Source organism: Wolffia australiana, chromosome 4, assembly GCF_029677425.1.
Source record: "Wolffia australiana isolate 7733 chromosome 4, ASM2967742v1".
NCBI lineage: Eukaryota > Viridiplantae > Streptophyta > Magnoliopsida > Alismatales > Araceae > Wolffia > Wolffia australiana.
Window position 1 is genome coordinate 19,619,430 of NC_135838.1, and position 11,053 is coordinate 19,630,482.

Sequence of the window (11,053 nt, forward strand, 5' to 3'; positions counted from 1 at the left end):
CCAAGCTGCTAAAGTAGCTAAAGTGGTGATAAATCCTGTAAGTAAAACAGGTCCAATAAAAAATCCATCAATTCCATGTCTCCAATGAAAATCAAAAACATTTATCCATTTAAAATCATCTTAAATTTGGATTAATGGATCGTCCAATTGAAAATGATAACAGAAGTAAAAGGTTACGAAGTAAATAAACCAATCAATGAGATGTTGTTGGTCGCTTGGCTTCTTATTCAGAGGAATTCTATTTTTTTCCCGGTCAATTTTTTTTCTTGGAGAACCTAACTGAACTAATTATAGCAATGTTCTATGTGCCCTTGGGAGAACGAGGGCTGATCCAATCCGGTCTTTCTTGAACCAGCCAACTCCCTACCCCAGGGAAGACGACTAGCTAGATGGTCTTTAAGTCAGAATTCAAGCTTGTTAACACAGAGAGCCATCAAAGGTTCTTCTTTTAGAAGAACTGAGAACCCCGCGAAAGAGGTTACTTCGGTTACAAAGTTACTGATTAGCATCAGTTTCCATCTTTCTTTCATTCTTGCAGAACATTCGATTATGTTTTCACATAAGAATTTTTAATGCTGAACGGACTGAACCTTTGTAGAATGTAGGATGTCCACTTCCTTCGGAACCTTAACGGATAACCTTTCTTGAAGAACGTTGGATAACCTCATTTACTTTGTAACCTTTCATCCTTTCTTGCAGAACATTTCTTAGCTCCCGCATCTAAAGTCGTGCTAAGCGCTACGCGCCGTTGAACGTTGATTCATTTCTTGCTACGTCGCTAAGCACCATCAATCATTGATTCACTTCCTTCCGAAGTTAGGGGGTCATTCAATAATACTAAAGATAATACATATAAAAAGAGATAAGTAATTAGTAAGTAGAGAAAATATTAGTTTAATAAGATAACTATAAAAGAGAGGTAAGATATTATATTTTAAAATGATATTAAAATAGTTAGTGAATAATTATAGAGTAAGTATTAAGAGCAATTAGTAATAAGTGGAAAGAAGAATAGAAATGAAATAGAATAGATAGGGAAATATTATATAATTAAGATAGGTAAGCTAGAGCAGAAGTTATATATATTAAGAATATAGATAGGGAAATATTTAAAGACTATCTAATCTTTAAATACTAAGTAAGTATTTAGATAGGTATAGAAATATTAGAAGATGGTAGAGATAATAGTAGTAGTAATAAGAAGTATGTATATTAGTATAGGTTTGTTTATACTAATAGATTATGATTTATATAAGTATAATATTTATTCTATAGTTAGTATATGCATTCTAGTAGTTTTATATTTTTATATATTTTCTTATAGTTAATTTTAAGGTGTGGAATGGATTTTTTAGCCGAGCACCTTAGAGGTGTTCGACCAAATACCCTAGACGGGGTCAAAATAGGAGTTATATATAGTTTATATAGTGTTTAAATGATTTTATTCATTTTTATCTACTTATTGGAATCAATTTAATGAAATAATGGGTAGATTTAGTCAAACACCCGAGAGGTGTTGACGCCGGACGTCATCGGGACGTCGTCTGGTCGTCACCGAGAGTGAAGGCTCGGTGCCGATGAAGTGATGACGTCCAACATCAACTTGGTAACAGAGCCCGGCTGTGGTCGCCCACAACACGTCTCCGACGCATCATCAGCATCATCCGCATCACATCGCATTTTGAAAACTCATATAGGTTCCCTAGGGATGGCCATAGAGACACGATTGAGCCGGAGAGCTCAACACGGAGGCTCTACATCCCCGCTACGTTCCGAACAGTCGCACGACGAAACGGGCAACCCCACTGCTCTCTCAGAATCCTGTCCCACGACGCTCGTGGCTGGTCTGACACAACCGCCTACGGAGCCCTCGCAGACCGCACCCGTCGATATGGGTGACCCCGAATTGTCCGGGCCACGCGAACACACTCATGCGTCCCGTGACCCCCGACGAACCCCGCATGACTCACCACGGTCACTAGGTGGCTCACCGCCTAGCGACTTTGAGGATAGGGCGACCATAGGTCGATGACTGCACGGGAAGTCTCCCGTCAATGAGATCACACCCCGGACTGCCACTTCATGTGGCCGTGGAGCAGGATGCGGGCGAGGAGGAATGCACCGCCAGCACCGACCCCAGGAGGACCCGTCAAACGAGCAAGGGACGTATCTTCACACCATGGCCGCAATGGTAGAGAGTGTGGAGCAGATGCTCGCACGCCCATGATCTCCGGTACATGACACCAATCCGGCGCTCGCAGCTCGAGCGCGACTCCGCGACCCACCTAGGGTTGCTCGACACGCACATCGACAGAGGAGTCACTACGATGACGACGACGAGTACGAGGAGCTTGATCGAAGGCTAGTCGAGGCCCAGCGAGGAAGACACCCCCCGCCCGAGACCCCACATGAGACCCTGCACGCGACCCATAGGATGTCCGTGCTAGGGACAAGAGACACCCGCGGGACGACTATGCCCGCGGGTACGAGGCCGACCGACCAGTCCACCCAGACCACTACTTCCGACGACACGATCACGAGTTTGACGCCGACCACCCGGCTCGCCGTGACGACCCCGTCCGGCCCCGCGATCGTAGGTATGTAGCAGACCCACTTGTCGGCCGTGACGACTACGCCCGACCTCACCACTGCTGATACGAGGAAGTCGACGAGGCTCCTCGGTAACCGCCACGCGCGATGCCCGACGGCCGCGCGCCGCCTCGCAAGGATCGCCCCCACCACTGGGACGATTGCGACCGCGACCGCGAGCTGAGCCCGCCTCGCCAACATGTCGACTCGCGTCACAAGGACTACTCGGTGCCTGAACGGCTTTCGGACGACGAAGAGCGTTGAGGAGAGGAGTACCGCGTTCGCATCCAGAGAAGCATGAGTGTCAATGTCGTCGTCTTCGAGGGGTCGAGGAAACCCAAGGAGTTCATCGACCGAGAGTCGAGTATGAACTCCTACTTTCGGTGGTACTGCATGGATGACGACCTGTGCACCAGATATGTGGAGATGAGACTTGGCGGACAGTCCAAGATCTTCTGGGAGAACGAGCGTGTCGCCGAGCGACGAGGATGACCCATCACATCTAGGGCCGATATGGCACAAAAGTTGAGGAGCAAGCACGTTCCTCGACAGTACCAGATGTCACTACTCCTCTCGTGGCTCGATCTTAGGCAAGGTCGACTCACTGTGACGGAGTACATCGAGGGCTTCAAGGAATGCCGGATGCGTTGTCGATTCATGGAGGACCTGCGAATCATCATCGGATTGTTCGCTCACAGACTCAGACCAGCCCTGCGGAACGAGGTTTTTAAATGCAACCCGGCTGAAGTTGACGTGGCATATCATCTGGTTGAGCATATGGAGCATCCTTGCGATGAGACCGCTACACCCAGTGCGAGCACATCGCCCTAGACCCCACCAGTCTGGCCCACTCCTTGTTGGACCACCCCGCCCGCGACCATACGGGCTACCCTGGCCACTAGGGGGCAAGGAACCGCTCCCGCCATTTCTATGGAGTCGACCCCACTAGCTCGGGCCATCACGAATGACACTCCGACCCGCAGCATAACCGTAAGCCAAGCACACGTGACGTGCTTCAAGTGCCATGGAAGAGGGCACCAGGCCAACCAATGCCAATCAACGACACTTTTGATCGATGCTGGAGACGTCGACCCCAGCCAACTGGACGACATGGAGTTCGCCCTCGAGTACGAGGAACCCGATGGACAGGTCGGGTACATACAAATCACTATACCACGTGCGAATCCGCCCATGATGCCACGAGTTGCGGTCGTCTGCAGGCCAACATAGCTGTTGACCAGCCCATCACTCGTAGAGCACGACCACTACCCCATGCCGCTCCACCCGCTCAATCAGCTCAAGTAGAGCCCAGACCAGAGCCTATGGTAGACGTGTCACTCTGCACCTCGATCTGTTACACTTATGTCAAGATCAATGACAAGGTGTGTAAATTGATCGTAGACAGTGGGAGTTGCATCAATGCCATATCTGATACGATGGTTACCCGACTTGGGCTAACCGCTATTGCCCATCTGACTCCCTACGACGTATCGTGGATAGACGCTTCATCACTTTCGATGAAGAGTTAGTGCCGCATACCGTTGAAGGTGAGCGCCTATGATAAAAGCGTCCTATGCGACGTACTTCCCATGAAAGTGGGAAGCATCATCTTGGGCCGTCCCTGGCTATATGACCACGACGTCACTCTAGCTGGAAGGACGAACACGTGTTCCTTCTTATACCAGGGACGACGGGTCACATGGCACCCGTACACCATGAAATCGGCGAACAAGCCAGTCACGACCAAGCCCGTACGGCTAATGGTCATTCGAGGCCCCTTGTTCATCCGAGACTTGGGCTGCGAGGGTGACGACATGCCACTGTGCCTCGCCATCACTCTTGACGTCCCCGCTGACCCACCTGTAGAGCCCCGACCACCCAAGGTTGAAACCCTCGTATCGGAATTTGGTGACGTATTCCCTGAGGAGTTAATCGGCGAACTACCGCCGATGCGTAACATCCAGCATGCGATTGATCTCGTGCCCGGCGCGTCCTTACCGAATCTGCCCCACTACTGGATGGAGACGCATAAAAACAAGGAGCTACTACGTCAGGTCCGCGAACTTCTCACGAAGGGCCTCATCCAAGAGAGCCTCAACCCTTTCACGGTGCCCGCTCTCCTAGCCCCGAAGAAGGATGGCACGTGGCGCATGTGCTGCGACAGCCGTGCCATCAACAAGATAATGGTCAGATACCGTTTTCCCATTCCTCGCGTACAGGACCTCTTCGCCATGATGGCCAGCGCCACTATCTTCTCGAAGATCGACCTCCGAAGTGGCTACCATCGAGTTCAGATTCGTCTAGGGGACAAATGGAAGACCGCCTTTAAGATAAAGGACGGGTTATACGAGTGGAGAGTCATGCCGTTCGGCCTTTCCAACGCACCAAGTACCTTTCAACGACTCATGAATGAGGTACTGCACGTGTTTATCGAGAGGTTTGTCGTCGTCTACTTTGACGACATCCTCATATACAGTCGCACGCGAGAGGAGCATCTCGACCGCCTCCGGCAAGTTTGCACCGTCCTTCGGCGTGAACAACTATACGCACACCCTAAGAAGTGTAGCTTCCTCGCTGCGGAAGTTGCCTTCCTCGGGTTCATCGTATCCGTCTAGGGCGTTGCCGCAGATACGGGCCATCACGTCGTGGCCTTCACCAGCCAGCTTCCACGACATCTGGAGCTTCATCGGTCTCGCGACGTTCTACCAGTGATTCATACAGAACTTCAGTTCTGTCATGGCTCCCATCACCGACTGCCTCAAGGTGGAGCCGTTCACTTGGACGCAAGCCGCCGAACGTGCTTTACAGCACGTAAAACTCATGATAACACAGGCGGCCGTTCTACGCCTACCTGACTTCGTGAAGGTGTTCGAGGTTACATGAGACGCTTTCGGCGTCGGAATCGGTGGTGTACTTAGCCAGGAAGGCCACCCATCGAATTCCTCAACGAAAAGTTAAACGACATGAGACTCCGCTATTCCACGTATGATAAGGAGTTCTACGCCGTTATCCAGGCACTGAAGCACTGGCGGCACTACCTCCTATCAAAGGAGTTTGTGCTCTTCTCGGATCACGAGGCGCTCAAGTACCTGCACTCGCAGTAGAAATTGAGTGACCGACACGCAAGACGGGTGGAGTATCTCCAGGATTATTCGTTTGTTATCAAGCACAAGAAGGGCAAGGACAACGTTGTCAGTGATGCACTCAGCCAGAGAGCCTACGTGCTCAACGTCATGAAGGTGAAATTTCAAGGATTCGAGACCATCCGGGAAGGATACGACAGCTGCCCAGATTTCGGGCCGATCATCGTAGAAGTTCAATGAGGTCCATCCTACGATAATCAGGACTACGTCATCATCGTTGACTACTTGTTCTACCAGAACAGGTTACGCGTGCCTCGCACGTCCCTGCGTGACTTCCTCACTTGGGAATGTCATGCCGGAGGTCTTAGCGGCCATTTCGGTCACGAGAAGACCATTGCGACCGTAGAATACTATTCTACTGGCCCTCGCTAAAGCGCATTGTCAATATGGACTTCATCCTAGGATTACCCCGGACCACACGATGACACGATTCCATCATTGTCGTTGTCGACAGGTTTCAAAGATGGCGCACTTCGTGCCTTGCGCGAAGATGTCTGATGTCACGTAGGTTGTGCACTTATTCTTTCGAGAGATTGTGCGCCTCCACAGCCTACCAACTTCGATCATGTCCAAACAAGACGTGCGCTTCACAAGCTACTTCTGGAAGACCTTGTGGAGTCTCCTCGGCACGAAGCTCAAGTTTTTGACTGCCTACCATCCTCAAATGGACGGCCAGACAGAAGTAGTCAATCGGAGCTTGGGCAACCTGCTTCGGTCCTTAGTTGGCGAAAACCTTGCGACATGGGATTTGATAATCCCTCGCCCCGAATTCGCTTATAACTCCTCAGTGAATCGAACCACCGGGTTGAGTCCTTTTGATATCGCCTATGGCCAGGCCCCTCGTCACCCACTAGACTTAGCACCCGTAGACCCTCATGTTAGGGTATCAGAGGACGGTCTTGCATTCGCCCAGCATGTTTTCGCATTGCATCAACATATCCATGATAGGATCACTAGACAAAATGCATTGTACAAGCAAGCTGCCGGCTTGCACCGCCGACCCTGAGTCTTCGATGTGGGAGACCTAGTGATGCTTAGGCTTAGGCCTGAGAGATACTCTCCCGGGACGGCTACCAAACTACATGCTTGTAGTGCCGGCCCGTTCTCGATCCTCCAAAGGGTGGGCAACAATGCCTACGTTGTCGAGATTCCTCCTATATGGGGAATAAGCTCCACGTTCAACGTGGCGGACTTGGCTCCGTACCGAACCCCTTCTCACCCTCTCGACCCAACCTCTCTAGACCCAATCAGTGTGAGTAAGCTTGCCGCGACCACTCCCCTGATTGTTTCACCCGATTGGCACGAGGCAATCGATTGTGTACTACAAGAGATAATTGACTATGCAAGGGACCAAGTATCGAGGAGGTTCTTGGTGCGATGGCTGGGACGAACCAGCGCGAACGACGCTTGGATATAAGAAGAAGAGCTCCATCGCCTTCGACCGGATCTAATCCAGCCACTGCCCTTCATCCCACCTAACTCGCTGGAGACGAGTTCTTCCCACCCGGGAGGATTGATGGTGCTACGACCCTAGGAATGTCTTTAGAGATGTCACCATCGTCATCGACAATGCCGCTGGTTTGTATTCAGCCCACCCGGCAAGCCAAGGCGATGGCACTCACGCCCGGATTCAAGTATCCCGGGTAACGGGTACGCTATCATTGTTTTTAGTTCGTCGTTTCTTTGTTGTTTTGTCTCGTCATTTTCATCCGAACCTCTATCCACGTTTCTCACATTTTCCCTTCATTTCGTTCCCCATTACTCTCATGTTGTAGTGAGGGGAAATCCAATCTATAAGGATTTTCCCCTCTACCCACTAAGGGGTTTAGGACAATTTCCCTCTCATTTTCTCTTTTGTTAGCCCATTAGGGGTCCATCCTTGTTCCCCTATAAATAGGGAAAAGATGGACGCCCTAAGGACCCCTTTGTTAATTTTGAAGTTTGAAAGTTCTCGCTAGAGAGAAAGGGGGTCACGATCCAAGAGGAGAAGGGAGGGAGAAGGAAGAGGAAGAAGAAGGGAGGAGAAGGAAGAAGAGGAGGAGTGAGCGCCATCAGCCGCCGCCGCTGCTGCCGCCACCCAAATCGCCCTCGCGCCCATGCCGCCTGTGCGCGTGCGTGCCGCTACAAGCCACCCGTGCCGCCCCCACCTCCTCGCGCACAGCCGGCCTGCCCATTGCGTACGGGGCTGCACCTCCACTTCTCATGGCCGCTGGCATGCCCAAAGCCGTCCGCATACCCGAAACCGCACCACCGGCCCGGTAACTTGCTCCCAAAGAGCCGATCAGCCCGTGTCGGATCCTCGCACGGGCGCCGCCGGTGCAATAATCACTACATTGCACCCGGTCGCCCCCGTGCCAACGACGTCGTCGCACATGTTTCTTGCTGTCGCGCTACTCTTTGCACCACCTGTGTTAAGCTGGGGTCTCCGCCAGTCCTTGCCGGTGCAACGGTCTTCACTGCGCCTTGCCGACACCCGCGCCAGCTGTGCCGCCGCTCGTGCGACTCACCGATGCGCCACCCGCCGTGTCACGTCTAGTCATCATCGACTCCCCGCCGTCGCCGCTCGCGCACGCTGAGTTGAGACGTCTCCAATTGTCGCTCTCAACATCGCAGCAACCCTTCCCCGACGTCCATAGCGTCGCAATTGTTGCTGCTGGCGATCCTGTGTGGCCGCGCCACCACCCGCTCCTATCTCCGCCAACCTGTGCCAGCGTCCTGAGACCGTTAGCACCGTAACACCGACGGTGCCGGCCCATGATTTCCTGGGACAGGATCGCCCGACCGGCCAATCCCCTGGCGCCCATTGCCAATCTACCCTATACCACGACGTCCTCGGATTCATCGAGGCAGACTGGACGGAGGATCTACCATGAGCATCTCCTTGCCACGCTCTTCTTGACCCCAACGTTGTTGTGCAAGGCCGCGCTAGGACGAACACACGAAGCCAAGAACAGCGGTTAGCGGACCCCGATGAGGTACATCCACTCTGCCCCGTCTCTTATTTCTTTCAGTGCATAGTTGTATTGCCTCCACCGCGCTCTGGTCAGACGTAGGTGAGCGGGACAGGACGAGTGAAAACTCGTGAATCTCGAGTGTCTTACCTGTTTGGTACGAGTCAGGCTTGCCGTCCCGTGTGAGCAAAATCTGGGGAGGAAACAACCTGTTCGGCGCCGTACCTTCCTCGACCCCCTCGGACGAGGCTCGGGAGGTCTAACCACCCACCACCGGGCGACTTCGTCGGTTTCCCGGGAGTCAGATTCCATAGTTGGCGCTTGCACGTACCACAAATAGACGCATTTTTTGCATCCCATCGTAGTTCCCAGCCGTTAGGGTTCACTGTCAGACGACGCCCCCAGCCGTTGTCCGATACCGTCTACTTATCAACATCGAGTCAACACGCTCGGCGATGACCGAACGACGTCCTGACGACGTCTGGCATCAGGTGTTTGACCAAATGCCCGAAAGGAGGTCGAATACAAATATATGTATAGTGTTGAGGTTTTTGTGTTTTAATGTACATTAAATTACAATAGTAATCATGACTTTATAAATTAATAAGTTTCTTTGAAGTTAAAGGTTTTTAAAGGTTTTTGAATGTTTAAAAAAAAAACAAAAAAATTGTTTTAAAATATTAAGAGCTATTAATATAATTTTTAATAAAAGTTGTTAAAATCTTATGTATAATTAAAAATGCTTTTTAAATATTCTGAAAATGTTTTTAAATGTTTTTAAAATGTTTTAGATAATATAAAGGGCGTTTTAGGTTTTAAAGTGTCTTTAAAACATTGATTTATATTTTAGAAAATATTTTAAAATGTCAAAAAATAAAGAAATTAAAAGAATTTTTATTGAATGAGAAATGGTTTTTCAATCATTTTTATTATTTTTTTTGGGTTATAAAGGGCCCAATAAGACCTAAATGGGCGGAGCCCATTAGCCTTAGTGGCGGACCCGACGGGCGGACTTAACCAGTTAAGTCCGCGGCCGGGTCCGCAGTAGAAAGTTTAAATAAATAAAAAATAAAAAAAATGGGGCGGGCGGGAGTCGAACCCGCGACCTCCGCCCCGGCAACGTGGCGCTTTACCAGTGCGCCACGTGTGCACTTTAATATAGAAATAAATTTTCTATGTTTAACTTACTTTGGACCCGATAAATCGAATTAGGAAATTCGATTTATTCCAAAGGTCGGGTCCGACGGTTGACTTTCCAAAATTCATTTGTTATTTCTGAAAATCATATTTTTTTGACTTTTGGAATTCCTATATTAAACCTAACTACTTTAATTAGCACTAATTACTATAATTAATTTTTTAATTAAGGAAACTTTCTATAAAACTTTAAAAAATCATAAAAAATTAATTACAGCTCCTTTTGAGCTCGAATTTTTTTGAAATTCTCAGAAAATTACAATCTACCCCTCTAGCAATATAAATACCCCTTCAAAGCAAGGGTTGAGTAACCTGACTAGGAAAACCATCTCTCTTGAGCTCCTCTTTGAAGAAGAAAGTGCTCCCTCTTGTGAAGTTCTTCCCCTGCAATCAGTGTGCTTGTGCTTCTCTACTCTCAAGGGGAATTTTTCATTTTCATCACTCATTCATTTACTGAATAGGGTAATAGTTTCCTCCACAATCATTGAGTTAGTTGTGATTTTTATGAGATTCTGTGAAGGATAGTGAAGGGATTGATATTATTTTTGAAAGCGATTAAGAGGAATTGATTTGTTGATCTTGAAAGTACTTCTGAGACAGATTTGCAGAATTGATCTTGATATCACATTTTGAATCTTAGTGCATTTGATCATTCATACATCATTGAGAGCGGTGATTGACCTTTGATCAATCACGGGGAGCGGTATATTGTTTCTTCCACTAATCTGAACAGGTGTTGAAGATCGAGAAGGCAGGGAGGTGACGTTGGTGGCTCCAAGGACGTGACGTTGACGAGGGAAGTGGACGTACGAGGAAGAGCTCGTGACGGTCTACCCGAAGGCGATTCGGGGGTGAAGCTCGTGCACCCAAGGACGTGACGTACCATCAGAAGACTCCTCTACAGAGGCAACTCGGTGAGTTGGGTTGGGGTGCCTTACAAGGGAGGATCCTTAATAAGGTTATCCTAAGTCCTAATTAGGACTCAAAGGGGGGCCTTGGATTGACTCGATCACTAGCGGATCGAGGAACCAAGTAAATCTTGTGTTCGAGAGAAAGAAGGTGAGCGACAATCCAAGGAATTTTAAAAGTAATTTAGGCAAATGAAAAGTAGATAAGCTAATTCACCCCCCCCCCCTCTTAGCTTCCATCATATAGTATAAACTTAGTTATATT

At 49.3% G+C, this 11,053-nt stretch overlaps 1 long non-coding RNA gene across 1 annotated transcript; it reads left to right on the forward strand.

Moving 5' to 3' along the window:
- The first annotated feature begins 7,672 nt into the window (after positions 1–7,672).
- Positions 7,673–9,301, forward strand: LOC144702659 (uncharacterized). The gene is made up of 2 exons (XR_013581317.1): positions 7,673–8,707; positions 8,852–9,301. It is a non-coding gene; the product is annotated as an uncharacterized LOC144702659 (long non-coding RNA).
- Positions 9,302–11,053: the final 1,752 nt, after the last annotated feature.